The 13314-nt window shown below is 40.1% G+C and overlaps 1 protein-coding gene and 1 non-coding gene across 2 annotated transcripts in view; both read left to right on the top strand.

Moving 5' to 3' along the window:
- ARSB (arylsulfatase B) overlaps nt 1-13314 on the top strand; it is a 141677-nt gene that overhangs the window by 85867 nt on the left and 42496 nt on the right. The gene's annotated exons all lie outside the window — the stretch shown is intronic.
- Nucleotides 12293-12396, top strand: LOC116152431 (U6 spliceosomal RNA). The gene has a single exon (XR_004136062.1). It is a non-coding gene; the product is annotated as a U6 spliceosomal RNA (small nuclear RNA).

The raw sequence follows: 13314 nt of genomic DNA, 5'->3' as shown, positions 1-13314 counted from the left end.
GGCACCCACAGAGCCCTTCCTACTGGTGGAGTTAGGGTTTTTTTTCATGGCTACATACCCTTGGTAGTATGTAATAGTAAAATTATTCCCAAAAGACTGATGTACACACACACACACACACACACACACACACACACACACACCCCAGAGGTTATAGGATCTCCCACAGATCAGGAGATTCTGCAATAAAGCATAAAGAGATCCAAAGAACCATAGATCATACCCATTAGAATGGCTTCAGGGAGGAAGGAAGGAAAATAACAACTATTGATGAGGTTGTGAAGAAATTGGAACCCTTGTGCACTGCTGATAGCAATGTAAAATGGTGCAGCCTCCGTAGAAAACAGTATGGCAGGTCCTCAAAAAATTAAAAATAGAATTATCATGTGATCCAGCAATTTCATACCTGGATGTATACCCAAAGGAACTGAAAGCAGGGACATGAACTGCAATATTCACAATAGCCAAACGGTGCAAGCAACCCAAGTGTTCATTGACAGAGGAGTGGATGAACAAAATGTGGTACATACACACAGTGCAATGTTATTCAGCCTTAAAAAGAAAGAGGGTTCTGACACATGCTGCAACAGGGATAAACCTGGAGGGCAGTATGGGAAATGAAATGAGCCAGTCACCAAAAATGACAAATACTGTGTGATTCCACTTATATGCGGTACCTCGAGTAGTCAAAATCATGGAGACAGAAAGTAGAATGGTGGGTTCCAGGGGTTCGGTGGAGAGGGGAGTGGAGGTATCGCTCTTTAATGTGTCCAGAGTTTCAGTCTTACAAGATGAGAAGAGTTCTGGAGACGGATGGTGGCGACGGTGCCCAGCAGTGTGAGTGCACTTGCTGCCACTGAGCTGCACACTTAAAAATGGTTAGCAGATACTAGCTGCTGTATGTAACAGAGATAAACAGCAAGCTTCTCCTGTATATCACAGGGAACTATATTCATTATCTTGTAGTAACCTATAATGAAAAAGAATATGAAAAGGAATTTATGCATATGTATGACTGAAACATTATGCTATACACCAGAAACTGACACAACCTTGTAAAACGACTATCCTTCAATAAAAAAATAATAGTAATAAAATGCATACCACCTAAGAAAAATGGTTAAGATAGTAAATTTTATGTTATGTCTATTTTACCACAGTTAAAAAAAATTAAAAATAAATAAAATGTAAAGCCAAAGAAAAAGCATAGAAACTCCATGAAGACAGGGTCTCTATCTTTTTCATTCTCTGCCCTCTTCCCAGCGTGTTGCACAAAGCCCACCATCTTACTAAGTTCTCAGTAAGTGTTTGTTAATGAGTGATGAATAGATCAACAGGTTAAAGTCTTTGTTTTATTGTCTCTTAGCCTTTCTTGAAGCTAAAAGTGCCTCCAGATGGCAATTCACACTCTCCTCTTATCCCTGAACCTGTGGCCCACATTTTGTGCCTAAAAAATATGAGTCACAAGCTACTTTTTATTTTAATTAACATGATCACATACAAATGTTTGAAACTCTGTGCCCAACATATAAATGCCCACCCCACCCTTCCCCTAATTGAAAATATCAGCCAAGAGATGATGCGGCCTTGGCCACTCACTCCTTTGTTCCCCACCCCACCCCACCCCTCCAACCTTGACAGACACATATGTGTTTATGAAGCCCCCACCTCTGGTCTCGGCTCGACCTGACTTCCCCTCTGAGTCTAGGGCCCTGCTTCTTCTTGGTGTCTTCTCTATGCTCTGTTCCCATTCCTGCCTCTCTGGAAACTTCCCTTTTCTTCGTTACATTGGGCACTGGTCCTCTCAGTAGCCCAAATCTGGCTCAGCTTTTATCTCAATACCCTGCCCTCACCCACCATGGCTGGTGTCACACGTGTGGCTGTAATTGCTTTCCTGTGTTCTTTGAGGAAACCTGTTATTCAACCTTACAGGCTCTGCTCTGAGGTGACCTTGGATGGACATGTTTTGGTCTCTGTTCAGTTAGTACCTTTTTCTCTTCCCTCCTTCCTTTCTAAGAATAGTTCCTAAGAATTATTTATCTCTGTGCCCCCTACCATAACATATTTCTTTCTAGCAGGCTGACCTACACAGTGTCTTTCTCCAGCAATCCCGGATGGGCTGTGGAGGGAACCTGTGGGAGAGCCTGAGGGAGCAGGATAGTACCGTTTAAGCTGATTTATAGGAAAGCCTGGAAACATCCAAAGTGGTGGGGAGCAGCTGTGACCCCAGGTTAGGCTCCGAGGTCCTGCAGGTATGAGTTCAGCTCTGCCTGGTTCTGAGGCTTTCCAGCCCCAGACTCCGTGGCTCCCCTCAGTTCTAGTCTGCCTGCCTCAAACCAGGAGGAGAAATGATTTCAAAGGCATGAGATTGCCTTAGAGAAAAAGCATTAGGTTGCCACAGGCCCCAGCCTTGACCTGGGCTGCTCTGAGGTTAAGACACTGCTCCGTCTGCAGCCGCAACTCACCTTGGAAGCCAGACGTGGAATCGTTAGAATTCTCACGTCCAATCCCACTGTGTAACGTGTACGTGGGTACCTGACACACAGGCACACGTAAGAAGCACTCAGATTCTGCTGGTGGAAGCTTGATTGTAGATGAAGGGCCCTGACAGATGGTAGCATTTTCCACACCAAAGGCCAAGTCTTCAAAGTGATTCTCTGCAGCTTTGTTACCATTTCATTTAAAGGGCCTCTTCTCTTTAAAGGTTATAATGAGATGCTATTTCTGCTCATGATTACAGGCTGCAAGAACGGCCTTCGCCCCCTCTCCTCTCCCATGCACGCATTCTCTCTGGTAACATTGCCAACTCCGTGCCTGAGGTCCAAGAGTCATCCAGGTTTGCATGCTTGGAGCTGCTCTCTGTTTCCCCTTTAGAGCAAATTCAAATCCGTTTCCTGACACTAGCTTGCCATTTCCAAGGGGATTATTGAGTGGATGCCGACGGCCCTCGATGTGCTCGGTAGGGTTGTAGGTGCTGGAGGTCATTTAGGCTGTGGGTTTGGTTAGAAGGGGACACAGGCACAGCCTCCCACGTCCCTGCTTGACAGCTGTCAGTGGTTCCCAATGGCCCGCGGCCACACGCAGCCTCCTTAGCCTGCATCCTACACCCTCTGTCATTCCGCTGAGTCAAGCCCTCAGCACCGCTGCAATGCCTCCGCTGTCTTCCTTGGCTTCTCTGACCCTTCTTGAGGGCCCAGTTCACATCCCTGCTACTCATGAAGCCCTTCCTGGTCCCTCCAAATTTGAGCCCCTTGAATCTCTCCGGAGCATCCTGGGACACTGAGCTCTTGCTTCTTCATACTGCAGTTATTTAGATTCGTGTGTTTCCCCATCCAGAGCTGAAAGCTCCAAGGAGGGCAAGGTTTCATCTGCACAGCTCTCTTGATGCCCCCTGAATAGGAGATTTCTACAAACGGAAAGACTGCGTGCTAACAAATGAGTCGTTTAAGATGGTTATCATCCATTCATTTAATTGGAATAAATCTACAAGAACAATAGGATCATACATCATTTTCAAAGCACTTTCATTTCTTTCTGGGCATATTTGAGAAGTGGCAACGCAGAGCCACTTTCTATCCTTCAACCTGAAATGAGTTATCGAGCAGAATGAAAAAAAGTTAGGTGGGGCGCATGAGGCCCACCAGCTCTTAATGAGGTCGCCCATCACTGTGTGGAATACTAGCAGCTAGAAGGCACCTTGGCAGTCGGTTCATCCACTCGCTTTGTAATCCAGATGGAGAAACTGAGGCACAGGGTCACACACAACTGATAAATCACAGCCCTGGAACTCAGGGCTCTCCAGGTCCGGGCCTCACATGGAAGTCATGAGCTACTGACTTCAGGCGTCTCTGTGCTTTCTGTTCTGCACTGGTTCTGTGGGAAAAGTACAGTCATCTCCCTCAAATAACAGCATGCTGATGGAGGATTTCACATTTCCAAGAGGCTGGGAAAACAGATCTAGTCATGACACTAACCTTGCGCATGTGAGCTGACTCTGCAGATGACGGCAGCTCCTCTTTGTAAACCTAGTTGTGGAAACCCTGTCGGTGCCTTGTAGTACTTACACCTGAGGTTGGTGGTGGGACGAGGGAGCAGGGTGTGGGAATAGGGCCGCCTAACTGAATGTGCCGAATTCTGGGATATCAGAAAGGCCCGGGTTTGAATTCCAGCTTTGACTTACTTCCTTTGAGCCAGCAGATGAGTTCTTTGAGTTATCTGTTTCATCAGCTATAAACTGGGAACAGTTGCAGTGTCTCCTGCAGATATGTCCAAACAATAGTCAACGTCATGTCCTGGCTGCTGGGATTGGAGGTGCAGTGACTGCACTTTTTATGTTCTGTACTGCTGCAGTTTTAATTTTTAGTAGTGAGCACATATTACTTCCATAATTTGGAATAAAGCCATAAAGATTTATTTTTAAAACCCAGATTAGAGGGTTCTGGTGAGATGGTAACATCTGGAAAGCTGCTGGGTTCTTAGTAAGTGGAAGTGGGGGCCGCACCAGAGTTCTTGGTCCCCACGCCTGCCTGTCCTGGGTCAGGGAAGCTGGCATGTGACAGCATTTCTCCTCAGCTGTTAGCCCCGATACCCTGAGTTGAGATTCTTTCTCTTTATCAAGTGTAGAAGCTCATTTTACAGCTTGGCACAAAGTCAGCAGAATTTTGCGTCTTCTTTCGCTGCCAATATTTGTCTTTAGCGACTCGTCGAATATTTTTTGGTGTGGGTTGGTACATGGCCTCGATCACAGAGTCTAAATACAGGTAACTTTTCTCCTTTTTTAATTTCCAAAGGCTTTTCTTCTGCCTCCTTCCCTTCAGGGAGCACTAAAGTGTGTTTGGAAACGTGGCCCTTTGGACGCCGGAGGCAGTCCCACAAGCCTCGTTTCCCATCCACCCCACTTCACACAATGCATCTCAAGTAACATACATCAAGCCTTCGCTGTTAACACTTGGTGCTGGCGCGCTGGCTTTCATCCTGAGAAAATAAATAAACCAAACCAAACCCACAGCACTTTAAAAACACTAATTAATCCTCACCACAGGCCTAGACTACACAGAAACGGCAAATCCCACTGCCCCAGTTTTATGTTTGGAGAAACCAGGGTAAGCACCTTTTTGAAGGCTTCTAGCGGCCAGATAAAAGCAATTGACTTGAGGGGCTTGGGCTGGGCCCGCCTCTGGGAGAAGGGCATCCGGCCATGTGGTTACTTGCCCAGAACCCCATTTACACGTCAGCTTTTCTTTTTTTCCCCAGGGTTATGAAGATGCCAAATCCTCTCATTTCCAACTGGCCTCTAATTTATTTGCTTACTTTTCTTTAATTCTGGTAGAGCCTAGAAATTGTAGCAATGGCTTCCAAGAGTACCCTGGTGATTCTAGCTTATTTAAGTGTCTGTGCTAATTTTGATACTCGACACCAAAACAGACTGCGCTCCAAATAGTCGCTTTCAGATTCAGCAGCTGTGAGGCCTCTTTGTACCCAAGATAGGGGGATGTCCAGACTCTCCTTTCTCCCCAGTCCAGACCAGACATCTTCCTACCTCAACTCCCCAGTCTTAGCATCTGTGTGGATGAAGATATATACCATTCTTGAAATTGTCAAACATAAAATTCTGGAAAAACATAAAACCTTACTAAATTGTTTGGGACCAATGGAATAAAAGTGTAGTATCCAATGGAATTAAAGTGTAGTAAGTCCACTTTCTAAATATTTACTAATCAGGTCAGATTTTTTAGAGGCTTTTAAGGTGCTTACATGTAAAGCTGAAATGAAAGTTTTAAAAACATTTCTGAGAAGTGAGCTGTAGAAAGCCAAGCACATAGTCTGCCTCAAGTAACCCATAATCTAAGATGTTAGTGATCAGGCATTTATAGAATGAAGCCTGTTACCTCTGGCAGCAAATACCTAGGGAATGAATATATGGCTCCTACTTCTGAAGAGCCTTTTGAATCGGAGGAAAAATACATGCCCAGGAAATGATATTAACACAGTTATAAAGTAGCAACAAATGATAAGCAATATCCATCGAGTACATAGGCACTGAGGAGAAATAAATACTGAGAGGCATTTGGGGGTGATTAGGATAGACTTCCTCAAAAAGTACAGTTTTAAATTTGCGACTTCAACAACCTTGGCTTTATCTTTCTTGAATGAATGAAATTAATATTTAACATTGTACTAATTTTCAATTGGTGCTAGACCAAACTATTATAAACTTAGTGACTTAAAACAACGGAAATTTATCTTCTGTAGGTTAAAAGTCTGATGTGGGTCCCACTGGGCAAAAATCCAGGAGGGCAGCGTTCCTTTCTGGAGGCTCTAGGGGGGGAATCCATTTCCTTGCCCTTTCCAGCTTCGAGAGGCTGCCCACCTTGCTGGGCACGTGGCCTCCTTCCTCCGTCTTGGAAGCCAGCAATGGAGGGGAGCCTTCTCATAGTGCATCACTACGACCTTGGTTCCACCATCACATCCCTCCTCTGACCTCTTCCATCGCTCTTCCACTTTTTAAGGACTCTTGTGATTTCATTAGTCCCCACTTGATAATCCAGGATAATCTCCCCCTTTTAAGGTCAGTTGATAAGCAATCTTAACCCCATCTGCAGCATGAATTCCCCTTTGCAACCTAACCTCATGTATTCACGGGTCCTAGTCCCTTGTTCACAGGTGACATCTTTGGGGAGCCATTCTTCTTCCTACCACAGACAACTTCTCTGTTGCACTAGACTTTATGAAAAATACAAAGTGTAACTTATAACGTAGTTGGAGAAAAGAACAAAAACATACAAAAAGTTAAAAGAAAATCAAATAACAGTTGAAGGCAATAGTGGTAGAGCTATTACAGGTTGTTCTTGATTGATTGCCAGATCATTGCCCTCGAGTCTGAGAGCGGCTTTGAGAAAGAAGGAGGGCTGAACCACACAGGCTGGTTCACAAAGGGAAGGGAGCCTTGCTTTGTCCTTGGAAGTAAGAGTTCCTGAGACGGAAAAGGCAATCCCGGGATATAGATGTGTATGAGTAAAAGGGCATGTGGGTAAATCTGTTCCTGGGATAAAGGGAAGGTGGGAAAGAGGAGACAGGAAAGATAAATTCGGATAGTTTGTCAGACAAAGGAGATTAGGCTTGATCCTGCTCACAGTGGGAAGCTCCCTGTTTTGTACGGGTAATACATGGGAGGGTTTTGTGTAGAAATTTTGAAAAATACAGAAAAGCTCCGAGATAAAGATAAAAATCACTTAGTTCTACCATCCTGCCACCTAGAAGTAAGCATTGTTAATATTTGGCGTGCTTTTCTGTTCTCTCTCTCTCTCTCTCCTGACCCTCTACTCATTGACTGACATAAAATATGCACACATTCTTACAGAAGGCAGATCATCTGATATATTATTTCATTACCTAATTTTTTAGCATAACTAAGTGTAGCAATATTTTATTTTTAACGTTTTTGTGTAACAATTTTCTTAATGGCTGCACAACATGGTATTCTATGGACTGCTCTAACATGTGGAAGTTCTTTACTTAACCATTGTCTCATCTTTGCATTTGTTAGGATATTTTCAATTTTTCATTAATATGAATAAAGCTGCAAGGACCATCTATTGTTTTGGAAGGATAATGTCTAAAAGCAAAATTCCTGGGTCAAAGGGCATAAATATTTTGAAGATTCTTTGACATATATGGCCCATTTGCTTCCCTGAAATGTTGTATGAGTTGATACGGTTCTGCCATCACTGTATGAGAATGCTTATTCCTCAGAATCTTGGCTATAGGGTATATTAGAGTTTTTTTAAAAATTTTCCAGTTTTGTAAATAAAATAATGGACATTTTCATTTGGATTTCTTTGATTACTGCTGAGCCTAGGTCACTTTTCATGTTAATTGGCTATTTAGAGGCCATAATGACTAGTACCTGTCTTTTTCTCATGTTAAGAAAAAAGGATTTTTCTTTATCAATTTTTAAGAACTTTTAATATATTAAAATATTTGTTCTTTGCTATTGCATAGCAAATATTTTTCTTTTAATTTTATTTACAATATCTTTTAAATTTAAAAATTAAAATTTTTTACTTTGTAGAATTCTTCCACTGTTTATATATTTCTTAAAATTCTTCCTGAGTTCAAATATTCACTTATATTTTTTTCCAATCCTACAAATGTTTCATCTTTTACATCTAGTCCTTCAAAAAATATGTTTTAGGTATAGAATAAATGCAAAATAAGTTTATAGTTTAAAAATAGCAAAATTGTTATTCTTATGCCCACTATCTTGAGATTTTGACTGAAATTGCACTGAATCTGTAGATCAGTTGGAGTGTTGTCTTTTGTACCAACATTAAGTCTCCTCCATGAACACTGTGTATCTCTCCTTTGATGATATCTTTGCTAATGACTCCTTGTAAAGTATTACAATTTTCGAGATTTTTTTTTTACCAGATTTGTTTCTAGGTACCTCATGGTTTTGTGGCTATTATAAATGGTCCCTTTTTCTTTTTGAATTCTGTTCATTGTTAGTATAGAGGAGTTCAGTTGACTTTTGGATATTCAGTTGACATTTGCTCTTATATCCAACTAATGATGTTCAACTCTGTCTTCAAGTCTAATAATTTGTTGGGTTTGTATATCAATAAGGAACTTATCTGTAAATAATGACAATTTGTTCCTTTCCCATCCTATATCTTTTACTTTTTCTTGTCTTATTGTACTGTTCTTACTCAGTACTGAATAAAAGTAGTGAAATCAGGCATCCTTGTTTCATTCCTAATCTCAGAGGGAAAGCTTTCAGTTTTACCATTAAGCATAACGTTTATTGTAGATTTTTTACACTCTATATCAGAGTAAGAAAACCTCCTTGTATTCCTAGTTTGTAGAATTTTAAAAATCATGAATAGGTGCTTGTTTTTTTCTGCCTTTATGAATGAGATCATACAGTTTTCTCCTTTGATTTGTTAATTTTCTGATTTTAAACAGATTTGCATTTTTAAGATACACTCAATTTAAGCATTGCTAGATCCAATTTGCTAATATTTAATTCAGCATTTTTATGTATGTATAAGCATTCATATGTATGTATAAGAGTATTTGGTAATTATGATTTCTTATATTGTCTCTGTAAGGTTTTGGTCAAGATTATGCTGTTTTCATAAAATAACTTGAATAGCACTCCCTTTTTTGTGTCCTCTGGAAGAGTTTCTGTGAACTAGAGATATTTGTCTTTTTTTCCCAAGCTTTATTGAGATATATTTGACATATAACATTATGTAAGTTCAAGGTGAACAGTGTGATTATTTGATTGATATATGTTTATATTGCAAAATGATTACTACAATAAGGTTTGTTAACACATCCATTACCACACATGGTTACCTTTTTCTTTTCTTTTCTTTTCTTTTTTTTGGTGGTGGTAAAAGCACTTATGATCACTCTCTCAGTAACGTTCAAGTATACAGTACAGGGTTGTTAACTATATTCACGATGCTCTACTTTAGGTCTCCAGAACTTTTTAATCTTACAAGTGGAAATTTGTACCTTTCGACTGCTGTTCCCATTTCTCCTACTTGGTTGGGAGGGGCAGTCCCCACCTTATAATTTTCAAGGTTAACTTCTTAACATTATCAACAATGCATTTGAAAATTTTTTCTTTTAAAAATAAACTTATATAGCTAATTTTGTTGCTTTTGGAGAGAGGATCTATTGAGATTTCTAGTTCAACACACTGCCAGAAATGAATGCTTACTATGAGGTATCAGTTAGAGAACTAAAGTGTTTTTTTAGTTAATATTTTCAGCATCATGTATTAAATTACTCATTCTTGTTCGCTGTCTTGGTTCACAAAAAGCAGAACATGAGACAAAGTTGCATGTAGTCCGTTTACTAAAGAAGTGATCTCAGGGTGCTGGAGTGAGGAACAGATTTAATTTTATGTAAATTTCTTATAGATTTCAATGCTTACGTCCTTTTACTATAACTAATTTTATTTTGAAATAGAAATTTTATTTTGATTCTTTTTTAGGTTGACTTAGGTATATCTTTGAATTATCTTCTTTCCATGGAAAATTCATGGGTAGTATGCTTTCTGTGGCCTTGCATATTTGAGAATCTGTCTTTCTGTTACTTTCACACATAATGACAACTTTGTTGGGTAAATCATCCCAAGGTCACAATTTTTGCCTCCACGATTCTGTAGACACTGCTTACGGTCTCTGACATCCATTGTTATCTCAGTACAGCCTGATAGCCTTGCTTTGCAGGTATCCAGTTTTTCTCCCTCTGCCTAGATAATTATAGTATTCTGTCTTTGGTACTGATAGTTAAAAACACTTATATCATCTGCATATTTTGGACTTATTTCACCAGTTTTTCCTGGTACACAGTGATCACTAAACAATTCAAGTTTATTTTTCTTTTAATCCCAGGAAGGTTTTAAGCTGCTGTATGTTTGGATTTTTATCTCTGTTAAATGTACTCTGGTCTTTTAAACACCACTTACATGTATGTTGGCTAGCCTTTCTCCTTCATATATGTGTTCTTTCACTTCTCATTTTTATTTCTTTGCCCTTTTCACCTGCAGTCTGGGGTGAGTTCCATTTTGCTAATTTTTTTTTTTTTGCAGATCTCACTTGCTTCCAATGGCATTTCAAAAGGTAGTACAGCACTTACCTCTCCTCACTGCCTTTCTGTAGGCTTTTCAGTTCTTTTTATTAAAAAAAATTACTAAACTTATCATTGTATCTTTTGCATCTTCTTTCACAGATTTAATATTTCACTTGACTGTATTTAGTACACAGAGTTGATGCTGACAGTTTCCTCTTTTTCTTCAGTAACTAGTTTTCAGATGTACTCTGCCTCTCCCTCCACAATGATATGCTCATCTCCTCCTTTTATGTTGTGAAATATTTTCAAATTTCTGCATGTCTTAGTATGTTCCATGTTTTGTTACTGAGTATAAATTAGCTGTTTTTTGCTAAACATGGCAGGGATGGATTATCTTTGGGTTTTATCTCTGCATGCTGTTAGAATAATCTCTACTACAAGAGCAGGAGGACTGGTTTATATGAGTTACATTGAGCTGGTTCAGTGATCTAATAGCTTATAAATGAGGAGAAGTGGTGTCGTGCGGTGAGCCATCCTGATAAGGGAAAATAATCTCTAGGTGGTCTTTTTGTATTTGATGGAGCCATTGATGTGGTGCCAGTTTTATGGTCATTTCTCATCAGCCCAGGTCCTGCTCCGGTATGCAGGTGACTCTGTCCAGTTCCTTTCCTGGTGCTGCTGTACCCCGGATTAAGATGGCCCCCTTGCATGCAATCTTCCAGTCTTCCTGTTGAGTGTGCTAGAGATGCTCTTCTGCTTCCTGGCATAGGTGATTTCTAATACTCTTGACTCATAGTCATGAAAGGGGTTCTCACTTGGAGGCTTCCTTTCTGCCACATGACCTGCCCTGATTTCCAAATTAGGAATGTTTGTTAAAGTGTCTAGTGTGACTCTTAGCTCCCTGGGTGCCCTACAGTTTTCTCAGGAAAGGAGCTTTCAGTCAGCTTTAGCGCCTCCCTTTCAAATGTGAGGGGTGTTAGATACCTGTGCTAGTTGCCCCCTTTCTGTGCTGTGTCCATATAAGCAGTTTTGAACAGGGTACACACATGATTAAGAAAGAGAATTGTGAAAACTCACATGGAAGGAAATAAAGAAAAGAATGTTGACAGTGCACTGTGTTCTAGACGCTATCTAGGCACCCGCCCACCCCGTCCCCCATACCAGCTTTTTTTCTTTAGAGTGCATATCACATCTGGCATAATTATGTTTTCAATTCTTATCTGTTTATCATCTTCTTCTCTCATTAAAATCTAAGCTCCGTGAGGGCAGACGTTTTTGTCTTTTGTATTGATCACTGTACTCAAGCATCTGGAGCCGTGGCACAGCAAAAAGCACTTTTCAAATAAATGTCTTCCTTTATTTAAAGAGAAATGGAAAAAAGGAAAGACTTGGGAGAGGCTTTAACAGATCTTTTAAAAAGAGATTGGACAGATGTCAGAGGCACTTGATTTGTAACAGCTACTTTCTGTTCATCAAGTAAGACAAAAAACTTAGGTTTGGCTCAGTGGGTAGCAAGTGAGAGTCTGACACTAGTGTGATCTAGAGTGACTTAGGCAGGAAGTCCCAATTATTTTGACCACTTATAAAAACTCATTTCAGAACCTGTCTTTTATATCATTTTGTAAAAACTCCTTCCAGAAGATAATTTGGTACTTCTATGACTTTTAGCTCCTTTCTCAGAAGAGAAAATAAGAGTAAAAGAGGAGTGCTCACTTCGGCAACACATATACTAAAATTGGGACAATATGGAGATTAGCATGACCGCTGCACAAGGATGACATGCAAATTTGTGACGCAGTCCATATTTTTAAGAATTAAAGAGGAAAGAGAAGGAAACTCAGCTCAAGTACCACCTTGCCTTATAATCTTTTGCTTGAGATGTAAGAATTATTTGTAGGATATAGATTTCATTTAAAGAAAGTTGAAGGTTGGATTTTGGTCATTTCCTGGACAGGTTAGAATATAGTACCTGATTTCTAACTGTTAATAACTAATGCTTAAAAATTTTAATGTTAGAGACTGAAAAAAATCTAAACCTTTCCCTTTTTGAACTGTATTTTCAAATTTATATGAAGTTATTTTTTCCTACCCGCTCCACAAATTATAAAGGGTGGCATATTTCCTGCATTGAGCTCAAATGAGTATACATTCGTTTAGAGTGAAAATATTGGCAGTGGAAACCAAATTAGAAAAAAATGGAAAGAGATGTACATAAATCACCAGACACTTGGAAGAGCATGTACCAAATCAAGAATTCCATATTTTCATAATTTTGTATTTTCCCTTAAAAAAAATTCACTTTCCAAATTGTTGATGGTTTGGCAGTTCCAAGGATGACATCAGCTCCTCCATTGCGCAGTATCTGCTTTCTTTTAGATAACGTGATGGCACTTCATCAAGTTTTGGTGTGTAAGCTGAGTTAAAAACCAACTGGGTTTGAATTTAAATTCCCTTAGCTGCTAAACCAAACACATTTGTGACCTTGGGACTATTTCTAAGCCCTCTAGAAAACACATATTGCACGTAGGCTGCTTTATTTCTAGAAGTAGAAGTGAGCAAGTGAGAAAAAAAAACACTCCTTAGAGTTCCTAATCATGTCTGTCGAAGGGCACTGTCTCATCAGTGCAGAACTCCAGCCTCACACCAGTCACCCTCTTTTCTCTATCTTAACCTGACCCCACATTAAGAGGATAATAATCCTGGTATTGTTTCCCCACCTCAGAAAAT

Source organism: Camelus dromedarius, chromosome 3 (assembly GCF_036321535.1).
Source record: "Camelus dromedarius isolate mCamDro1 chromosome 3, mCamDro1.pat, whole genome shotgun sequence".
NCBI lineage: Eukaryota > Metazoa > Chordata > Mammalia > Artiodactyla > Camelidae > Camelus > Camelus dromedarius.
Note: the sequence above shows the minus strand (reverse complement) of the source record. Positions and strands in the feature narration are given on the sequence as shown.